Raw genomic sequence first — 21561 nt, forward strand, 5'->3', positions numbered from 1 at the left:
AAAGAAATACTCAAAATTTAACATCTAAACATTTTGAGGATTGTTTTCATTTTTATAAGTCTGCTCAAGAAGCTCTGTCTACTCACAATATAATTTTTGTCTGTAAAGTCATTTAAAAATTAAATAAAGTATATTTCGTTACACATACTGCTTGGCAGGAATATGAGTCTAATGACAATGAGTACAGTAAGAAACATTTTAATGCCTCAGGTTCCATAGTGGCTCTGTTAACTACAACAGAAATTCATCTCTAAGACCCCATTTGGGAAAAATGTCATTATAGTAAGCGAACAGATCGTAAGCTCCACAGGCCCTGTGCTTTCCATGTAATGGATTTCAGTGCTAACAGAGAAGGCTGACTGCATTTATTTTAATAAAAGTCTCTGGCTTGTGTACAAGTAGAAGAGCATTTTATCACTACATTAATTTTATGTGTTTTAGGATCTAGACTAAAGGCTATAAATTGGAAGAAAGACAACCAGAATATTCAGGGTCTTTGGTACACAGCACCTCTGAAGTAAGTTTTATAAAAATCAAGCACAAAAAAATAAATATAGTAATATTGGATTATAAGAAGTCAATGCTGGTTTAAATAAATGATTGAATGAATAAATAAATAAATAAATAGACAGAAAAAAATCTACCATGCAGAAGAATTCCACCCTCTTTGAGGCTTAGTATAACTCCCCCCCTTTAAGTGTGGGCACACATAGTGACTTCCTTTCAATGAGCATAGTGAATAAAAGGGTGGAAGGAGTAATCCAATGGTGGAGAAACCTGATAAGCATTACCTCAGCCAAGGAGTCAAGGTAAACATCAGCCTAGAGAAGTCATGTGGCTAGCATGTACCCTCGATACAATGTGATGAGACCCCTCCCCAAAAAATTCATAACCCTTGTCTAATCATGAGGAAAACATCAGACAAGTCCTGCTTGAGAGACAGTCTATAAAATGTCTGACCAGTACTCCTCAAAACCGTCAAGTTCATCACAAAAAGAAAAGTTTGTGAAACCGTCAGAGCCAAGAAGAAACTAAGGAGATGAGATGACTAAGTGTACAGCTGTCTCCTGGATAGAATCCTGAAACAGGAAAAGGACTTTAGGTAAAACTAAGGAAATCTGAATAAAGTCTAGACTATAGTTAATAATAATGTACAGTGTTGGCAGGGAATGGGAATGGATAACTATTCAGTGGGTATAGAGTTTTAGTTTTGCAAGATAAAAAAGTTCTAGAGATTTGTTGCACAACGTTGAACAGTCTTAAATACTCATTGTTGCTGAACTCCACACATAAAAAATAGTTACAATGGGAAAATTTATATTATGTGTTTGTCACCACAATTTTAAAAATTTAAGTTTTTTTTAAAGGTGATTAGAAGGGCTAAAGCCCAAAGATGGGGCTTGTTCACCATGAGTTTCAATTCCAAGTGGTGAGGCAAACTATTGCTAAAGAATCCCTCATGTTAATGCCACTAGATCTTTCCTTTTGGAAAGCCCTGGGCTCCTCGGAATCCCCAGAGAATGATCATCTGAAGTCCTCTCCTGCAGGGTACGGGCCTGCAGCCAGATTTCTGGGAGGTGGGGAGAAGATAGTCTGCGATTTCAGACCTCAGTGACTGTAACTCACTCCTCTTACTTTCGGTAACACTCCCTGTCCTTAACTATGCTTGGGATCCTCTGATAACTTTCTACATTACCCTTTCCACTTTACATTGTCAGAATATACCTTCAATCTTCTTCCAAGATGAGGGAGCAGCAAGCCAGCGTATAACTCTGTGGAGACAGCTCGTGGATTGCCAAACCTAACTGCAGACTGCTTTCCTTGCACTCACAGAGGTATCTGCTCTTACTGAGCCTTGGGGGTTCAGTTGCATAAATCACTTTTCCACTGCTAGCTGGGAATTCAGTTATCTCTGGCCTGCTTAGTTCATTCCCACTTTTCCATCTACTTCTCAATTTCCCAATTTTTTTTATTCATTTCCCCTTCCATTCTCCTGTCCTCAAGTGTTTATGCCTTTAAAAAAAAAATCACTGAAAAAAAAAAAAAAGCACTGAGAGGGAGGAGACAAGATGGCTGAATGAAGCCAGCTTTCCACAGAGGCTCCCGTCCAGAAGGAGACTTAAAGGACAGAAATTTAGCAAGTAACCTGGTGGATTTGAGCTGCACTAAGAGAGAAGGTTGAAGAACACATGTCTGCACTAAGAGAGAAGGTTGAAGAACCACTGAGGTAAGCTGCGACCACAAGGATACAAACAAAAGGTACAAAATCCATCACCAAGCGGACGGGAGTCCCCTCCCCCATGAGAACAGCTCACAGTGCCCCACAATCAGGCAGAGTTCAAAGGTCCTCCCACTACACTCCACGGGAGAGACCCTCTAAAAACTGGACCTACCTCCCCTACTAGGGTGCCACGGCATTCTCCTGCCAGGCATAAAACTGTATATAGGCTCTACCTGGAATTCTGAGCTCCCAGCACTCCCCTCCACTCACACTGAGGTCTGGAGGCCAGTCCCCCAGGAGTTTAGAGTCTTGGGTGATTTCTCGAGGGGTGCAGACGGTGCCTGGACTGCAGCTGGTCAGCACCGGCTCTGTGGCATGGGAACGAGGAGAGGATGGTCAGCTGAGAGGGGACCGCACCAGAGCAGCGGTTCCCTGAGGCACAGTGTGACAGCCATCTTTTGGCGACAATACGGCCAGGCATAAAACTGTGTGTGTTCTCTGCCCCCAACCCTGGGCTCCCAGTGCTCCCCTCCGCTCTTGCTCTGAGATCTGGAGGCCTGTCCCCCAGGAGTCCAGACTCTTGGGCGATTGCTCGAGGGGTGTGGACAGTGCTGGGGCTGCAGCTGGTCCGTGCAGACTCTGGGAGCGGGAGTGGAGAGAGGACAGTTGGCTGGAAGCAGCGGTTCCCTGAGGCATAAAACAGCAGCCCTCTTTTGGTAGCAATATGGCTCACTACCGAATATTCTGTAGCCACACCCCCTGTCTCCCTGGGCAACCAGAGACTGTGAGTATAGGATTTGCCTGAGGCAACACCAACTTGCAAATCAGGGAAACTCCCAGGGTGGGGCTAAACCAGAGGTCCGCTTTACTGAGCCTAAGACGCACCTGGCCCTCAGGGGATCATCAGCCTACAGACAATACAAGAGCAAAGACAAGCTGATTTGGAACTCAATTCAGCTTCTCTTCTGCAGGGTAACCGCAAAGCTGTTCTGTTCTGTTCTGTCAGTAACATTAATCAGGGGTGAGAATGGACCTGAGTGAAAACCCCCCAACCTTCATCAAGCACCTGAGGTTGTCAGGCCTCACCTCTTCCTGCTAGAGAGAGGCAGAGCGCAGTGGCCTGACAGACTTCCTTATGATTCAGGCAGGTGCAAACTCCTGGAGTATCGGTTCACTACAGGCAACTGGGTCAGCCAACTGCAGGGCTATCAGTGACTGGGTGTGACAGTGGTGCAAGGTGGGTAAGGAGGCAGCAACCTTCCCAGACTGATCTACTGGCTGGGTAGCTCCTCCTGACTCCACGCAGCACTGGAGCAAGCCACACCAGAGTAGTCACCAGACCCCTGTGATCCAGTTCCCAGAGACCTCTTAAACTCTCTCACCTGAGACACGTGCAGACTGAGACAAGTGATTTGGACCTTTTAAACTGAACCAATCACCTGAGGACAAATCAGGTGGTTCCCTGGGTGCACGGTGGAAAGAAGGTTTGATTTTCCTTTTCCAATTGTTTGCCTGTATGGGGCTGGGTGACTTAATTGCTGATATTTCTTCACAGCTGAGACTTCAATCCAGAGTATCTGTTTCACTAGGGTGGAACAGAAACCAGCTGAAAACAAGACAGAACCACTTAGCCCCACCACACCAGACAGGGCCGCAGTTTCTCAGGCCAGAACACTGTACAGGCCCTCGACAAAGCCCCAGGGGAAAAAATCAAACGGAGTAAAACAACCATGGGGTAGAATCAGCGGAAAAACTCTGGTAACGTGAATAACCAGAATAGATCAACCCTCCCAAGGAAAGATATGGCAGATGTAATTGAAGATCCTATTCATAAACAACTGGCTGAGATGTCAGAAATCAAATTCAGAATTTGGATTGCAGACAATATTAACAAAGTGGAATTAGGAATTTGAGGAGAAATTCAAAAGTTGTCTCAAGAATTTAACGAATTTAAAGACAAAACCACCAAAGACTTAGACACAGCAAAGCAAGAATTTGCAGCCCTCAAGGATATGAAAAATACATTATAATCCCTCAGCAACAGAATGGAGCAAGCAGAAGAAAGGATTTCTGACATTGAAGATAAAGCCTTTGAATGCTCCCAAACTCTCAAAGAGGAAGAGAAATGGAGAGCAAAAATGGATCATTCTCTCAGAAAGCTCTGGGATAATTTGAAGAAGGTCAATATCTGAATCACTGGAGTTCCTGAAACCAATGAAGTGGCCTCGCTGGGCACAGAGGCCCTTATGCATGAAATTATAAAAGAGACTTTTCCAGACACGCTATTTCAGAGATTCTGAAATTCAGATAGCAGACAGTTTCAGAACCTCAGCATGACTCAATCTCAATAAGACATGCCCCAGGCATATCATAATTAACTTCATTGAAGTTAATATGGAGAAAATTCTCAAAGCTGCCAGGAGAAAGAAAACCATTAACTTCAAAGGGAAGAATATTAGAATGACTGCAAATCTCTCTGCTGAAACTTTTCAAGCCAGAAGAGGATGGTCATCGACTTTTAATCCCCTAAAGAAAAATAACTTTCAACCCAGGATCTTGAATCCAGCTAAACTGAGTTTCATTTATGATGGAGAAATTAAATATTTTAATGACATTCATATGTTGAAGAAATTTGCCATAACCAAACCAGCTCCTCAGGATATTCCCAGACCTATCCTCCCTAATGACCAACCCAATCGTATACCACCAAAGTAAACTCACTCAGAAACTTCGGATCAAACTCCAATTTCCACACTGGCAAAAGGATTAAAAATGTCCACTGGACTTTTGAAAAACTTGATACCCAAAATTTTACCAGACTTATCAATATTCTCCATTAATGTGAACAGCTTAAACTGTCCTCTAAAGAGGCACAGGTTAGCTGACTGGATACAAAAACTCAGGCCACATATTTGCTGAATACAAGAGTCACATCTTAAATTAAAAGACAAATACAGACTCAGGGTGAAAGGATATTCATCCATATTTCAGGCAACTGGTAATCAGAAAAAAGCAGGTGTTGCAATCCTATTTGCACACACAATAGGCTTTAAACCAACAAAAGTAAGGAAGGATAAGAATGGTCACTTCATATTTGTTAAGGGTAATACTTAATATGATGAGATTTCAATTATTAATATCTATGCACCCAACCAGAATGCACCTCAATTTATAAGAGAAACTCTAACAGACATGAGCAACTTGATTTCCTCCAGCTCCGTAATAGTCAGAGATTTCAACACTCCTTTGGCAGTGTTGGATTGATCCTCCAACAAGAAGCTGAGCAAAGAAATTTTAGATTTAAACCTAACCATCCAACATTTGGATTTAGCAGAAATCTACAGAACATTTCATCCCAACAAAATTGAATACACATAATTCTCATCAGCCCACGGAACTTACTCCAAAATTGATCACATCTTAGGTCACAAGTCTAACCTCAGTAAATTTAAAGGAATAGAAATTATTCCTTGCATCTTCTCGGACCACCATGGAATAAAACTTGAGCTGAGTAACAACAGGAATCTGCATACTCGTACAAAAACATGGAAGTTAAATAACCTTATGCTGAATGATAGCTGGGTCACAGATGAGATTAAGAAAGAAATTGCCAATTTTTTGGAACAAATTGACAATGAAGGCACAAACTATCAGAACCTCTGAGACACTGCAAAGGCAGTTCTAAGAGGGAAATTTATAGCACTGCAAGCCTTCCTCAAGAGAATGGAAAGAGAGGAAGTTAACAACTTAATGGGACATCTCAAGCAACTGGAAAAGGAATAACATTGCAACCTCAAACCCAGTAGAAGAAAAGAAATAACCAAAATTAGAGCAGAATTAAATGAAATTGAAAACAAAAGAATAATACAACAGATCAATAAATAAAAAAGCTGGTTTTTTGAAAAGGTCAATAAAATAGATAAACCTTTGGCAAACCTAATCAGGAAAAAAAGAGTAAAATCTCTAATCTCATCAATCAGAAATGACAAAGATGAAATAACAACAGACTCCTCAGAAATCCAAAAATTCCTTAATGAATATTACAAGAAACTTTATTCCCGGAGAGGCGGAGCCAGATGGCAGCCGAGTAACAGCTTCCTTGCATCTGGGCACCGTGAGTCCGGGGAGATAGGACTCCAGGCATCCCTGGCTGGTGGGATCTGCCTATCATCACCGCTGAGAGAATACAGGGAGTCAGCGAGAGACTTCTGGACCCCAAGAGGAGGACTAAAACAGTGGAAAACCAGCAAGTGGTCGCGTGTGTTCAATCGGTCTAAACTCGCCTGCAACTGTAAGTTCAGTAGCAGCGAGACTGCAAACCAGAAAGGCCTTACCTGTGAACTGTTTTGGTGTCTTTGGACTTGGTGCTCAGCTGAATTGCCTTAGGGAGAACCTGAGCGGGAGTGCGGAGAATTTTGGCCTTTCTCTAGGGCCCCAATCTGAGCCGCTGAGCCAGACGGAGCTAATAGTGTTTGGCTCTGGGTCACAGGCAGCCATTGTGAGTGATCTGTCACAGCAAGCTCCACCCTCACGGTCGCAGAGCTAGAAATGGTGGGAGCTGGCAACCCAGCGACCGAGTAGCCTAAGGGCAGGGTCTGAGCCGCCTTGCAGCCCTAGCCCATGGGGGCAGAGGGAGACCAGTTTTGGCACACAGGGTAAGTGGATAGCCACTTCAGCAGTCATTCCAGCGACAAGCACTTCCCTGGGAAAGCTTCTGCTCAGCAAGTGAACAAGTTCAAAGTGCCTTTTAAGTGGGCTGAAGAGAGATTTAGGGTGTCTACCTGCTGGGGTTTGAGAAACTAGCAGCCTCCAGTCGTATCAGAACTGTGATTAACATCTCATACCCCAGAAGACCACGTCTTGCCCAGACAATATTCAATAACATGTACATACAGCTTTGATTTTGGTTGTGGTTTTTTTTGTTTGCTTGGTTGTTTTTTTGTTTATTTTGATGTTGTTGATTGTTGTTTTGTTTTTTAAGTTCAACCTTTTCAATACAGATCCTTTTTCTTTCTCAATTTTTCTAGTTTAATTATAATTTCCCATTGCTGCCTATTTCAATAATTAGAACTTCATTTTTGTTAGTGTTTCTACCGCTATTATTTGGTTTTTCCAGCCAATTCTATCCCATGAAGTTTTCTGTTTGCTTGTTTTGGTTTGATTTATAGCATTTTTGTCTTTCCTCTCTACTTGGTGGAGGTGGGGTACTGTGTCTGATCAGGTTAGCAAAGAGCTGCTGACCTCAAGGGAACCACCCAACTGGGCACCCCCAGAAGGTCGTTTTTTTTAAGGTTGTATCAAAGTACCCTACTGTACACCTATATTGCTCTGTCTCCCTCTTTCTGTGCCTCTCTTCTTTTTGTCAATATTCCTTTTACCCACCTCCTCTCCTTTCCCTATTTTTCTTTTTTTTTCTTATCACTCGGTCCTCCTTTCTTTCATCCCTTTTTTGCTCTTCAACCTTCTCACCCTTCTGGTCCTGTAACCCTTAGTCCACAGGCACGAGAACTTAAAGAGCAAGAGGAAGTGAAAGGAAAATTAGGGCAAGGAAACAGATAAAAGAAATCACCCATGAGGAAGAATCAGCAGAAAACTCCAGGCAACATGAAGAACCAGTCCAGAACAACCCCGCCAAGGGACCATGAGGTAGCTACTGCAGAGGATTCCACCTATACAGAAATGTTAGGAATGACAGAAAGGGAAATTAGAATACACATGTTGAAAACAATGAAAGAAATGATGGAAACAATGAAGGAAACTGCTAATAAAGTGGAAAATAACCAAAAGGAAATTCAAAAACAGAATCAAATAAGAGATGAACGATATGAAGGATATAAAAAGGATATAGCAGAGCTGAAGGAACTGAAACAGTCAATTAGGGAACTTAAAGATGCAATGGAAAGTATCAGCAACAGGTTAGACCGTGCAGAAGAAAGAATTTCAGAGGTAGAAGACAAAGTTTTTGAGATAACTCAGATAGTAAAAGAGGCAGAAAAGAAGAGAGAGAAAGCAGAACGTTCACTGTCAGAATTATGGGACTTTATAAAGCGTTCCAACATACGAGTTATAGGAATTCCAGAAGGGGAAGAAGAATGCCCCAGAGGAATGGAAGCCATACTAGAGAATATTATAAAAGCAAATTTCCCAAATATCACCAAAGATTCTGACACACTGCTTCCAGAGGGATATCGGACCCCAGGTTGCCTCAACTCTAACCGAGCTTCTCCAAGACACATTGTGATGAACCTGTCCAAAGTCAAGACAAAAGAAAAGATTCTGCAAGCTGCCAGGAGTAAGCGCCAGTTGACCTACAGGGGCAAATCCATCAGAGTGACCACACACTTCTCTAATGAAACTTTCCAAGCAAGAAGACAATGGTCATCTACCTTTAATCTACTTAAACAGAACAATTTCCAGCCCAGAATTCTGTACCCTGCTAAGCTAAGCTTCAAAATTGATGGAGAAATCAAATCATTTACGGATATACAAACATTGAGGAAATTTGCCACAACAAGACCAGCTCTACAGGAAATACTTCAACCTGTTCTGCACACTGACCACCACAATAGATCAGCAGCAAAGTAAGAACTCAGAAATTAAAGGACAGAACCTAACCTCCACACTGATGCAAAAGATAAAAGTAAGCAATGGACTCTCACCAAATAAGACGAATAGAATACTACCACACTTATCAATTATCTCCATAAATGTTAATGGCTTGAATTCCCCACTGAAGAGACATAGATTGGTTGACTGGATTAAAAAACACAAGCCATCCATTTGCTGTCTGCAAGAAACACACCTGGCTTCAAAAGACAAATTAAAGCTCCGAGTCAAGGGTTGAAGACAATTTTTCAGGCAAATGGAATTCAGAAGAAAAGAGGAGTTGCAATCTTATTTTCAGATACATGTGGATTTAAAGCAACTAAAGTCAAAAAAGACAAAGATGGTCACTTTATATTGGTCAAGGGAAAAATACAACAAGAAGACATTTCAATTCTAAATATTTATGCACCCAATTTAAATGCTCCCAGATTCTTGAAGCAGACCTTACTCAGTCTGAGCAATATGATATCTTATAATACCATAATAACAGGGGACCTTAACACTCCTCTTACAGAGCTGGACTGATCCTATAAACAGAAATTAAACAAGGATATAAGAGATTTAAATGAGACCCTAGAACAACTGTGCTTGATAGACGCATATAGAACACTCCATCCCAAAGATAAAGAATATACATTCTTCTCATCACCCCATGGAACATTCTCCAAAATTGATCATATCCTGGGACACAAAACAAATATCAACAGAATCAAAAGAATTGAAATTTTACCTTGTATCTTCTCAGACCATAAGGCACTAAAGGTGGAACTCAACTCTAACAAAAATGCTCGACCCCACCCAAAGGCATGGAAACTAAACAATCTTCTGTTGAATAACAGATGGGTGAAGGAAGAAATAAAACAGGAAATCATTAACTTCCTTGAGCATAACAACAATGAAGACACAAGCTACCAAAACCTGTGGGTTTTGGAAAAGCAAAAGCAGTTTGGAGAGGAAAAGTCATCGCTTTAGATGCCTACATTCGAAAAACAGAAAGAGAGCACATCAACAGTCTCACAAGAGATCTTATGGAATTGGAAAAAGAAGAACAATCTAAGCCTAAACTCAGTAGAAGAAAAGAAATATCCAAAATCAAATTAGAGATCAATGAAATTGAAAACAAAAGAATCATTCAGAAAATTAATGGTAAATGTAGAATGTAAATGTTTTGGCACAGTAACTGAGATAACGCCGGAAAGGCTATGTTAACCACTGTGATAAAAATGTGTCAAATGGTTTATGAAGCGAGTGTATGTTACCCCATGATCATATCAATGTATACAGTTATGATTTAATAAAAAAAAAGAAAAAAAAAGAAAATTAATGAAACAAGGAGTTGGTTTTTTGAAAAAATAAATAAAATAGATAAACCACTGGCCAGACTAACAAGGAATAGAAAACTAAAATCTCTAGTAACCTCAATCAGAAATGATAAAGGGGAAATAACAACTGATCCCACAGAGATACAAGAAATCATCTCTGAATACTACCAGAAACTCTATGCCCAGAAATTTGACAATGTGAAAGAAATGGATCAATATTTGGACTCACACCCTCACCCTAGACTCAGCCAGGAAGAAATAGAGCTCCCGAACAGACCAATTTCAAGCACTGAGATCAAAGAAACAATAAAAAACCTTCCAACCCAAAAATGCCCTGGTCCAGATGGCTTCACTCCAGAATTCTATCAAACCTTCAAGGAAGAGCTTATTCCTGTACTGCAGAAATTATTCCAAAAAATTGAGGAAGAAGGAATCTTCCCCAACACATTCTATGAAGCAAACATCACCCTGATACCAAAACCAGGAAAAGACCCAAACAAAAAGGAGAATTTCAGACCAATCTCACTCATGAACATAGACGCAAAAATTCTCAACAAAATCCTAGCCAATAGATTACAGCTTATCATCAAAAAAGTCATTCATCATGATCAAGTAGGCTTCATCCCAGGGATGCAAGGCTGGTTTAACATACGCAAGTCTATAAACGTTAAACACCATATTAACAGAGGCAAAAATAAAGATCACATGATCCTCTCAATAGATGCAGAAAAAGCATTTGATAAAATCCAGCATCCTTTTCTAATTAGAACACTGAAGAGTATAGGCATAGGTGGCACATTTCTAAAACTGATTGAAGCTATCTATGACAAACCCACAGCCAATATTCTACTGAATGGAGTAAAACTGAAAGCTTTTCCTCTTAGAACTGGAACCAGACAAGGTTGTCCTCTGTCACCTTTACTATTCAACGTAGTGCTGGAAGTTCTAGCCAATACAATTAGGCAACACAAGAAAATAAAGGGAATCCAAATGGGAGCAGAGGAGGTCAAACTCTTCCCTCTTTGCTGACGACATGATCTTATACTTAGAGAACCCCAAAGACTCAACCACAAGACTCCTAGAACTCATCAAAAAATATAGTAATGTTTCAGGATATAAAAATCAATGTCCACAAGTCAGTAGCCTTTGTGTACACCAATAACAGTCAAGATGAGAAGCTAATTAAGGACACAACTCCCTTCACCATAGTCTCAAAGAAAATGAAATACCTAGGAATATACCTAACGAAGGAGGTGAAGGACCTCTATAAAGAAAACTATGAAATCCTCAGAAAGGAAATAGCAGAGGATATTAACAAATGGAAGAACATACCATGCTCATGGATGGGAAGAATCAACATTGTTAAAATGTCTATACTTCCCAAAGCAATCTACCTATTCAATGCCATTCCTATCAAAATACCAACATCGTACTTTCAAGATTTGGAAAAAATGATTCTGTGTTTTGTATGGAACCGGAAAAAAACCCCGTATAGCTAAGGCAGTTCTCTGTAACAAAAATAAAGCTGGGGGCATCAGCATACCAGATTTTAGTCTGTACTACAAAGCCATAGTGCTCAAGACAGCATGGTACTGGCACAAAAACAGAGACATAGACACTTGGAATCGAATTGAACACCAAGAAATGAAACTAACATTTCACAACCACCTAATCTTTGATAAACCAAACAAGAACATACCTTAGGGGAAAGACTCCCTATTCAATAAATGGTGTTGGGAGAACTGGATGTCTACATGTAAAAGACTGAAACTGGACCCACACCTTTCCCCACTCACAAAAATTGATTCAAGATGGATAAAGGACTTAAATTTAAGGCATGAAACAATAAAAATCCTCCAAGAAAGCATAGGAAAAACACTGGAAGATATTGGCCTGGGGAAAGACTTTGTGAAGAAGACTGCCACGGCAATTGCAACAACAACAAAAATAAACAAATGGGACTTCATTAAACTGAAAAGCTTCTGTACAGCTAAGGAGACAATAACCAAAGCAAAGAGACAACCTACACAATGGGAAAGGATATTTGCATATTTTCAATCAGACAAAAGCTTGATAACTAGGATTTATAGAGAACTCAAATTAATCCACATGAAAAAAGCCAACAATCCCTTATAACAATGGGCAAGAGACATGAATAGAACTTTCTCTAAAGACGACAGACGAATGGCTAACAAACACATGAAAAAATGTTCATCATCTCTATATATTAGAGAAATGCAAATCAAAACAACCCTGAGATATCATCTAACCCCAGTGAGAATGGCCCACATCACAAAATCTCAAAACTGCAGATGCTGGCATGGATGTGGAGAGAAGGGAACACTTTTACACTGCTGGTGGGACTGCAAACTAGTACAACCTTTCTGGAAGGAAGTATGGAGAAACCTCAAAGCACTCAAGCTAGACCTCCCATTTGATCCTGCAATCCCATTACTGGGCATCTACCCAGAAGGAAAGAAATCCTTTTATCATAAGGACACTTGTACTAGACTGTTTATTGCAGCTCAATTTACAATTACCAAAATGTGGAAACAGCCTAAATGCCCACCAACCCAGGAATGGATTAACAAGCTGTGTTATGGGCGGCTCCTGTGGCTCAGCGGGTAGGGCGCCGGTCCCATATGCCGGAGGTGGCGGGTTCAAACCCAGCCCCGGCCAAAAAAAAAAAAAAAAAAAAACAAGCTGTGTTATATGTATACCATGGAATACTATTCAGCCATTAAAAAAAATGGAGACTTTACATCCTTCGTATTAACCTGGATGGACGTGGAAGACATTATTCTTAGTGAAGCATCACAAGAATGGAGAAGCATGAATCCTATGTACTCAATTTTGATATGAGGACAATTATGGTTATGGGGGGAACAGAAAGAGGGAAGGAGGGAGGTGGGTGGGGCCTTGGTGTGTGTCACACTTTATGGGGGCAAGACATGATTGCAAGAGGGACTTTACCTAACAATTGCAATCAGTGTAACCTGGCTTATTGTACCCTCAATGAATCCCCAACAATAAAAAAAAAAAAAAATGAAAAAAAATAAATTAATTAATTAATTAAAAAGAAAAAAAAATGAAATGGTCTTTGGTTAGATATCAAGATCTGGAAGATCATATAAAACTTTAACCAATCTGAGCCCAGAGTTTAGCTCATTTCCTTGGAGGTGGAGAGCAGCTGGTTACCATCCTCCATGTAATTACATTTCCTCCAACTCACATGGTGACAACACACCAAACCAGCTGCAGCAAAAACATGCCAAGGTTTTACTGAACTGAGCACTAAGAGTTGTGCCATATAGACAATCAAAAGATCAAAAATTGGTGGCTAAAAACTTTATAAATTAAATTCACACACATTTCTTGAGTGTCTACTACATTTCAGGAATTTTCCTAGGTGTCTAGAACACATGCTCAAAGAAACAAGGTTTGGGTTTGTTTGTTTGTTTTGGGGGGGGTGGTCTTTTTAAGAAATGAACAATTTAGGGCCGGGCACAGTGACTAACACATATAATCCTAGCACTGTTGGAGGCCGAGGCATGTGGATTGCCTGAGCTCATGGGTTTGAGACCAGCCTGAGCAAGAGCCAGACCCTATCTCTAAAAAAAACCCAGGCATTGTGGACAGTGCCTATACTCCCAGCTACCTGGGAGGCTGAGGCAAGAGAATCACTTAAACTCAAGAGTTTTAGGTTTCTGTGATTTATGATGCTACAGCACTCTACTGAGGGTGACAAAATGAAACTCTGTCTCAAAAAAAAAAAAAGAAAGAAAGAAAAGAAAAGAAATGAACAAGTTCTTCTAGTGACATGGGCCAAAAGGAAGGAGCTTGTCTTCTATGCTTTCAGAATCAATGTTTCTTTCTTTTTTTTTTTTTGGTGAGGGTGCAAACTAGGTTATGATACTTGCAAATGTTAGGTAGAGTCTCCCTTGAAGTTGTGTGAGGCACCCAAAAGGTGTACCAATATCGTTACATTGTGTCCACTAAATGGGAGCACACCAATCACCTCCCCACTTTCTGATTCCCCCTCCACAACTTGGATTGAATTGAGTTTTTCTCTTATGTGGCCATGTGTTAGATCTACTGGCTTCATATTAGTATTGAATACATTGGATATTTGCTTTTCCATTCTTGTGATACTTTACCAAGAAGAATGTGAAATAAACATTTAAATAAAGAGTCTTTGCCTTCATAAAGCTTATATTCTAGAGAACTGGGTAAGCGATAAAAACAAGTAAATTATAAAGTGGTTTTTTTGTTTGTTTAAATTGAGCAAAGAAAGGAGGATCAGAACTGATGGAAGAGGTATTACAATTTAAATAGATTGGACATTTCTTCTTCTTTTTTTTGAGACAGTCACTCTGTTGTCCAGGCTAAAGTGCCATGGCATCAGCTTAGCTCATAGTAACTCAAATTACTGGGTTCAAGAGATCCTCTGGCTTCAGCCTCCTGGGCTGGACTGAGTATCTGGGACTATGGGCGCCTGCCACCACATTGAGCTAATTTTTCTATGTTTTAGTAGAGAAATTCCTGAGCACAAGGAATCCTCACCCCTGGGCCTCTAAGAGTGCTAGGATTACAGCCATTGCACCTGGCCTAGACATTTCTTTCTACTCTGCAGATTACCATTGAATAAGTGATGGTTACTAATTATAAGCAACAACAACAAAAAAAAAAATCCAAACAGAAGATAAGTGTATGTGTATTAGGCAGATATCAGGGAGCATGTAGAATTGACATGAAGACTAGACAAACAAGCTAGAAAAAGGTCAAGAATCAGGGTAGCTCCAAAACAAGTAGAATTAATCCACATTCTCAACATGCACCATCCCTGAAATGGATGGTTTCCTATCGTCTTGTACGCTTTCTGCATTGTTCCAATAATGATTGGAAGTTCCAGGAAAATCTGATTATTCAAGCTGGAGTCCCTGCCTACTTAGGGGGTAATCTCCAAAAAGTAGAAAATTTCCGCAAAGAGAATTAAGTCTTCAAAAGGAAATTGATGTGTTTGTGCCCAAGTAGGAGAAATGGCGGATGGATAATGAAAACCCAAGACATATTTGCTGTCACCATGCCAGAATACCTACAAACTCATAGGAGGGGTTCAGAGGTGACCATCTGATTGAAAGGAGCCAATAGGGTACTTTTCTTAATGCTGTGTTCCCATAGAAATAACACTATTTTGACTTAAATTGTTTCTTTATTTGAATAGTTTTGAAGAGTTGCTTAAGATTATTGGCTAGAGTACAGCTCTCCAGATCATGCCTTGGTCCCTCTGCTGACCACACCCCAGAGACAGACCCTGACTGCTATTGCAGTTTGATGGACCTTATTCCTGAATCGCCAATAGGATTAGCCTGGAGATACCACCACATAGATTCATTTTCCTTCAATAGCCTTCAGTAACAAACCACAAAGCACATCCAAGACCAAACTAAGTAGTGACCTGCCAGTTAGGCTACTTTTTGTACATCTTTAATTATCTATGATTTCAGAACTTTCCAAAAGGGGGATTTGTAGTCAGCATGTGCTGCTAGGAGAGCAGCAGCATGGATTTAAATCTCCCCAAATCTTCCTATGAAAACCAAAAAAGAAAAGGTATAGACACAGACAGTATTTACAACTGTCAGTTTTTTCTGTAATCATATTGGAAATGTTTTAATATTATTGCTATTCTAAGGTGATTCTCTACGTAAAAGAAAATAAAGCAAATTAGTAATAATAGAATAGTCTGATTTTCTTATCTCTCATGCCCTTAACATGATTTCCAATATTAAAGAACACACAGATTTAATATATAACAACATAACTAAAAATCTTATGTTTTCTAAGCTGAGCATGGTGGCTCTTGCCAGTACTTTGGGAAGCCGAGGTAGGAGTATTGCTTGAAGTCAGGAGTTCAAAACTAGCCTGGGTAACATAGTGAAGCCCCATCTCTACAAAAAGGTTTTTAAAAAATTAGCTAGGATGGGCGGCGCCTGTGGCTCAAGGAGTAGGGCGCCGGTCCCATATGCCGGAGGTGGCGGGTTCAAACCCAGCCCTGGCCAAAAACCACAAAAAAAAAAAAAAAAGAAAGAAAAAGAAAAATTAGCTAGGCATGGTAATGTGTGTGCCTGTAATCCCAGCTACTTGGGAGGCTGAGGCAGAAGATCACTTGAACCCAGGCTATAGTGAGCCACTGCACTCCAGCCTGAGCAATAGAGTAAGAATTTATCTCTTTAAAAAAAAAAAAAGTTTTAGAATTTGAATTGCAATGTCCTTATGAAGTCATGGGGTCTTTCTTTCTCTCTTTCTCCATATATAACATACACACACACGTTTAACTATATGTAATATATATACACTTTATATGTATTTAAATATATGTATGTGTTTGCATGTGTCTGCATATGTATAGATACATATATACATATAAAATATGCATTTAATTTTTTAGCTCTATTAAAAGTCTAGAAACAATCACCAACCCAGAAGCAAAGACCACTCCTAATACAGAGATTGTGACCTGGAAATTCCATTTCCCAGAAGAGAAATCACAAGTTCTTGAGAAAATGATTAATTATATGTTAAAAGCAAGAAATGTACCAGATGAGTCAGGAAAATTTTGTCATACCAATATTAAGTTGTCAATAACTAGTAGGATCATGTCAAAGGAACCTGGAAGACAATTTAAAGACGCCACCACTAAGAAAAAAGAGAGAGCTTAATAATTATTACGTCTCTATATTAACGTGGGATATGTTCCTGGACCTTCCAAAGGTCTAGCTATCTCTGCACTAATAGTACCTGTTTTAATTACTGTACACTTTTACATTTTTAATTACTATATTTAATAGTATATGTAAAGTAAACAACTCTTCTTTTTTTTTTGTAGAGACAGAGTCTCACTTTACCGCCTTTAGTAGAGTGCCATGATGTCACAGGACTCACAGCAACCGCTAGCTCTTGGGCTTATGCGATTCTCCTGCCTCAGCCTCCCGAGCAGCTGGGACTACAGGCGCCCGCCACAACACCCAGCTATTTTTTGGTTGCAGTTCAGCGGGGGCTGGGTTTGAACCCACCACCCTTGGCATATGGGGCCAGCGCCCTACTCACTGAGCCACAGGCGCCACCCAAAACAACTCTTCTTGATACTTGGTAGCAGGACTACTACCCTTGTTCTTAGAATTTTTCTTATCTAAGAATCTCAAGTTTAATTTTTAAAAAACCCGATTGATGGGGCGGCGCCTGTGGCTCAGTGAATAGGGCGCCAGCTCCATATGCCGAGGGTGGTGGGTTCAAACCCAGCCCCGGCCAAACTGCAACAAAAAAATAGCCGGGCTTTGTGGCGGGAGCCTGTAGTCCCAGCTGCTCGGGAGGCCGAGGCAAGAGAATCGTGTAAGCCCAGGAGTTAGAGGTTGCTGTGAGCTGTGTGACGCCACGGCACTCTACCCGAGGGCGGTACAGTGAGACTCTGTCTCTCCAAAAAAAAAAAAAAAAAAAACCCTATTGATAGGTTTTTCATAATTCCATTGTTTATAAATTAATTTATGGACAGTTGCTATATGGTATAGGTTAACCTCACTCATAAACAGAGTACTTCTCATTTATTTAGACTAAAAGATCTTCATTTATATTTCTTAATAAAGTCGTATAATTTCAGAAATAAGGTCTTGCAGATCTTATTTTTTTATTCCTAGCCTCCTTATAATTTTTCTTGCAATTGTAAGCAAAATCTCTAGTCTATTATAACTACCTTTTCTAGTTGCTTTTTGTCTCTAAATAAAATGTCATTATCTGCTTTGTAATTATACTGTATCTAGTAACTTACTGGATTTTCTTATTAGTTCCAATTCTCTTGGATTGTCTACATAACCATATCATCTATGAATACAAGCCATTTTGTTTCTTGATTTCGATCCTTGTGCCTTTTTTATTTTTCTTATAGCATACAATAGCAGCAGCTTCAGTATAATATTTTTATAGTAGTCATTGTTATCATAGGACAATTTAATGGCAATGTCTCTATCACGAATGTTTCCAGTGACTTTGTGTTTTATTTACATATGGGTAAGATCTTGTACGAAATGTATGTACAATTAGATTTAGGAAGAGTTTAAACTGGAACTCAAGCAGTCTGTCTTTGTCTAAATGTCAAAACCAAACATCTACCACTGATATCTGGAAGTGCTTGAATGAACTGCTTGACACATAAGAATAAACTATGTGTAGCTCATAGATTTTCTGACATGAACTGCACTTTATCACTCAGCATAAAAGTTTTCAAATACAAAGTTCTTTGAGATACAAAAAAGAACATTCACCAGTCATTCTAAATAAAACCCAAACAGACAACATGTCTACCGAGCAAGTGCACTGTTTTCTTTACAAATGTTTTACCACTAAGTGTTAAGTTTGCTGTGGATTTAACAGATAACCCCTTTTCAGCTTAAGGAGGAATTCCTGGTTTGCAAATACATTTACATTTGACTAGTGTTATTGTCTTTTACTCTAGTGTAAAATCAACTTAGACATGAAGCACTTGATCATGATAAGCAGATGAAAATTTCATTGGTGGCACCTGTGGTTTAGTGGGTGGGGCACCAGCCTCATATACTGAGAGTGGCAGGTTCAAACCTGGCCCCGGCCAAAGTGCAACATAAAAATAGCTGGGCATTGTGGCAGACTCCTGTAGTCCCAGCTACTCAGGAGGCTGAAGCAAGAGAATTGCTTGAGCCCAGAAATTGGAGGTTGCTGCGAGCTGTGTGATGCCACGGCACTTTACCAAGGACAATAGAGTGAGACAGAGTCTCTACAAAAAAAAAAAAAAGAAAGAAAATTTTGTTTGCTGATTTTTATTTAGTCAATGTGTTCATAATTTCTTGTATAGTCCTTTATACATTTTGTTGTTTATGAAATTATATAGCATCATTAAATGAGTGTGGGAATAGAAAATTCTTTTTTTAGGCCAGGCATAGTGGCTCATGTCTATAATCGTCGCACTCTGGGAGGCTGAAGCAGGAGGACCACTTGAGCTCAGGAGTCTGAGGCTGCTATGATCTAGGCTGAGACTAAGGCCCAGTGACAGAGTAACACTCTGTCTCAAAAAAAAAGAAAGAAAGAAAAAGAAAATTCTTTTTCATTCAATAAAATAAGTTATATACAGTCACCCCTCTAGTATCCAGGTCCACAGATTCAACCAACCTCTAATAGAAAATATTTCAGATGTCAAAACATATTACAAAACTATGGAAATTAAAGTACTGTTACTGGCACAGGAATAGACAAATAGATCAATGGGGAAAAACAGAGTCCATGTAGTCCCAGCTACTTGGAAGGCTGATGAAACAGTATGGCTTGAGCCCAGGAGTTTGAGGTTGCTGTGAGCTGTGATGCCATTGACACTCTACCAAAGGCAAGAAAGTTGAGAGTCTGTCTCAAAAACAAACAACAACAACAACAAAAAAAAAAAACAGGAGCCACCAAGTAAAAGTAACAAAGTTACACTGTACAACTAATACAGAATTAGTTGTAATACAGCTGCTTCTCATGTGAGCAACCCTATGTATTATGCTGCAAGATGATTAACAGCAGGGATTTATTTATTTGATGATGATTAAAGATGTTCCCTAGTTGAGTTAGTTACTAGTACTAACTAGTAAGACAAATTTAAGATAAGCATTTTGTATTACTGTACTTTTTCTTTTTTTTCTTTTTTGAGATAGAGCCTCAAGCTGTCGCCCTGAGTAGAGTGTGGTGGTATCACAGCTCACAGCAACCTCCAACTTCTGAGCTCAAGCGATTCTCCTGCCTCAGCCTCCCAAGTAGCTGGAACTACAGGCACCCACAGCGCCCAGCTATTTTTTGGTTCTAGTTGTCACTGTTGTTTGGCAGGCCCGGGCTGGATTCAAACACGCCAGCTCTGGTGTATGTGGCTGGCACCTTAGCCACTTGAGCTACAGGCACTAAGCCTACTATACTTTTTCTAAAATGTAATTCTTTATGGCTCTAACCTTCCATAATTTATAGTGATGCAGATGGTTGTATCATATTTTGTTCACAGATCATAAAATCAGACATCAGTAGTTACCCCCAAGAGACCAACTCTTCCATTTTGCTATTGAAGTGTTTTACAAATTTTCCTAAAAATGATAACTTAATATGAATAGCTCTGGTTTAAACTAATTATCATTTAATATCTATAAAAATTAATATGAATGTAAAAACAACAGTAACATTTCATTATAGCCAATATTTATATTCTTTGAAGGCTTGGGTTTTTCTGGCTAAAGAAATATAATATGGAAACAGTTCCATAATTTGATACATCAAGATAGAGAAAAATGAAATGGTTGAAATGAATCAAAATGGCTTTATAAAATATCTGTGTGCATGTGCATGTAGTCAGGAATCAAATGCTATGCAAACAACTATGCCCCACAGGCCAACACCTCCTATGCCCTTGTGATCTCATGGTCAATAATGGCCTCTTACCTTGGGATATTTGGGCACTAAAATCCCTTTCAGGTAAAATTCCACTCCTAAGTGTGCTTTAGAGGAAATCAATAAGTTCCTTCCTACTTATATCTTCTCTTCCATAGCAACAGGAGCAAGAAACAAAATAGGCCTACATGTGCAAAATTATGTGCCTGGCTTCTAAATGCTACTAATGCAAAGAAATCATTTTTATTTCAGCTCTTTCAATTCTTTTAACATTTTCTTGCCCTATTTTACATGGCAGTTTATATTCTTCATATGTGAGGATTTTGCCTATTATCTAGAGTGTATATAACAGAACTCAATTGCTTAGCATAAAGATAAAGAGCAAATACTTTCAAATGTCTTTGATAGCTTGGATTCAAATCCTCATCACTAAACAGGTATTCAGTTTTATGTGCCTTAGTATAGCCAGCTAAGTACATTAGATATGCACATAAAATAAAGGCAATAATAACAGTAAGACCTTTCTCCTGGGCACATTATTGTAAACTGACCTCAGTTCAATTGGCCATTCAGCAATTGTCAGGTTCTTTTCGTAAATATCAAAAGCCTCCCTGGTAGACTCACAGTCAGAAGTAGGTGGGGGCATCTTTCCCAACTCCACAATTTCCTTCTTGGTGGCATATTGTAATGAAAACAAGTCTTAGACAAAATTTGACCAAATGCACAAATAATTAATAGCAAGCAAGCACACAGAAAAGCCACATGGTGGGCTTATAGATCAGGGATTTAAAAAAAAAAGCCACATGGTCCCTTCTTGTAAGCTTGAGAAAGGCCCTCACTATTCAGGCCATCCAAAACTCAGTTTGCATGAAAGGCTCCTCACAAAGGCTTTTCTTTTTTTAATGGATTTTCAATTTGCTTTTTTTTATTATTATTATTAAATCATAGCTGTGTACATCATTAATACAATCATGGGGT

The 21561-nt window shown here is 39.6% G+C and overlaps 1 pseudogene across 1 annotated transcript in view; it reads right to left on the minus strand.

Moving 5' to 3' along the window:
* The window catches only part of LOC128589699 (CAP-Gly domain-containing linker protein 1-like), a 41473-nt pseudogene extending 20244 nt beyond the window's left edge, over positions 1–21229 (minus strand). The window contains exon 1 of the transcript XR_008381120.1: positions 21135–21229. The product of XR_008381120.1 is annotated as a CAP-Gly domain-containing linker protein 1-like (transcript). The remainder of the gene's footprint in view (positions 1–21134) is intronic.
* Between the last annotated feature and the right edge of the window lie 332 nt (positions 21230–21561).

The sequence above is a fragment of the Nycticebus coucang genome, chromosome 7, assembly GCF_027406575.1.
Source record: "Nycticebus coucang isolate mNycCou1 chromosome 7, mNycCou1.pri, whole genome shotgun sequence".
NCBI classification, from domain to species: domain Eukaryota; kingdom Metazoa; phylum Chordata; class Mammalia; order Primates; family Lorisidae; genus Nycticebus; species Nycticebus coucang.